We start from the raw sequence: 1,555 nt of genomic DNA on the forward strand, positions 1-1,555 counted from the left end.
GCCTGAAACTCTCAGACTGAAGAAGTCTCTTGGAGGAGAGACGAAACGTTTCATTAGAGAAGAACCCGTCCAGAAGACCTATACTATTTTTTTCTTTTAAAAGTAAAAATGTACGCTGAAAAATTATTACTCAAGTAAAATACAGATACACAAAGTTCTAAGTACAGTAAAGAAGTATTTGTACTTAGTTACTTCACAGCTCTGTCCCTGACCCCCCATGGGGACAGTAGGTTTAAGTTTCCAGAAGTACCTGTTGGTCTCCTCACACTCTGTGTTTTCTTCTTTCACACATCATATGATGACTGATTTATTAGTGAACACAAAGTGAACAACTTTTTATGTCAAATCAAACTGATTGTGACACAGCCAGACTTTTATTTTGAAGGCCTCTTGTTTACTGCTGACCCTCTGACTGAACGATCAGAGATGACAAAGGAATGTATGGAGGCGGCCATGATGGAAACAAAAGTTCATCTGTGCCCTCTAAGGTCAAATCTARTTTTTATCATGAACACACTCAGATTACTGAGTCATTATACAAAAACATGGACCAATCGATTGATCTGTTGGTTTTTAACTCTGAACAACAAAAACTGTTTTCTGACAGTTCAATGTTTTAATATTATTTAGTTTAATTCGTTTTTCATCAGGTGTTTCAGGACTTTATGAATTTATTATAAAGTTCAGCTTCTTAATGTTTGCAGGAAACAGCTGGACCTTTACTTACTGCAACATCATGTCTCTTTTAAACTTTTACAGATTTAAACTGATTTAAAAAAGTCTTTTATCTGTGCTTTCAGCCCAGATGAAGAGCAGAAATAAATAAAGTCAGCTGTAACCATGGTAACACTGCTCATTTTAATCTAAAGTCCAAACAGCTGCTTGTGTAAAACAACCTGATCTCAGGTCAGATGTAGAACAAACAGTTTATAAAACAGCTTCAGTTTGTGTTAAAAGACAAACAGAAACATTTGTGAAASCTGAGGTTAGAAAGGAGCAGCTGACAGAAGCAGAGGATCCTCAGGTGTCTCAGGTGTGACACTCACCTGTGTGAACAGAACGTGACAGCTCCTCAGCAGCTCCAGCTCTGCGGACAAACAGCAGAACAGCTGAGAGAGGCCGTGAAGCCCCGCCCACCTCTTTAAACCTGCCTCCTGCTGGTGAACACCTGGTGGACGTGCTGCCCCCTGGTGGCTGACAGGAGAACAGCAGGACCTGTCCTCTTCAGCCCCATGGCCCCGGTCCTGGGGGCAAAACAACTTTTATKTTTTTTATTTCCTTTAACTTCAGATGTGTCAGCTGATCCTGGACATGTTTGATTTCAAAATAAACCTCAGAGTCTGGACTAAAAGCCAAGATTTTTACTTTCAAACAGTTCAAACATCAAGAAGCTGAATCAGAAAGTAAACAAACTGTATAAAATGTTACAACTATTGTATAAATACATAATGTGTAAAGGAAAAAATGACATTATTTTTTAAAACAAGTCAAAGCAGATTCCTAAATATTTTATAAAGTTTGTTGAAAGTTTTTTTCACTTCATTTAGAGTGAATC

General features: G+C 38.0%; 1 protein-coding gene across 1 annotated transcript in view; it reads right to left on the reverse strand.

Annotated features, from left to right (window-relative positions):
* Positions 1-1,460, reverse strand: part of ano7 (anoctamin 7) — a gene marked incomplete in the record, with an annotated part of 21,142 nt that extends 19,682 nt beyond the window's left edge. The window contains 1 exon segment of the mRNA XM_014032625.1: positions 1,047-1,460.
* Between the last annotated feature and the right edge of the window lie 95 nt (positions 1,461-1,555).

This window comes from Austrofundulus limnaeus, unplaced genomic scaffold, assembly GCF_001266775.1.
Source record: "Austrofundulus limnaeus strain Quisiro unplaced genomic scaffold, Austrofundulus_limnaeus-1.0 Scaffold1497, whole genome shotgun sequence".
Lineage (NCBI taxonomy): Eukaryota > Metazoa > Chordata > Actinopteri > Cyprinodontiformes > Rivulidae > Austrofundulus > Austrofundulus limnaeus.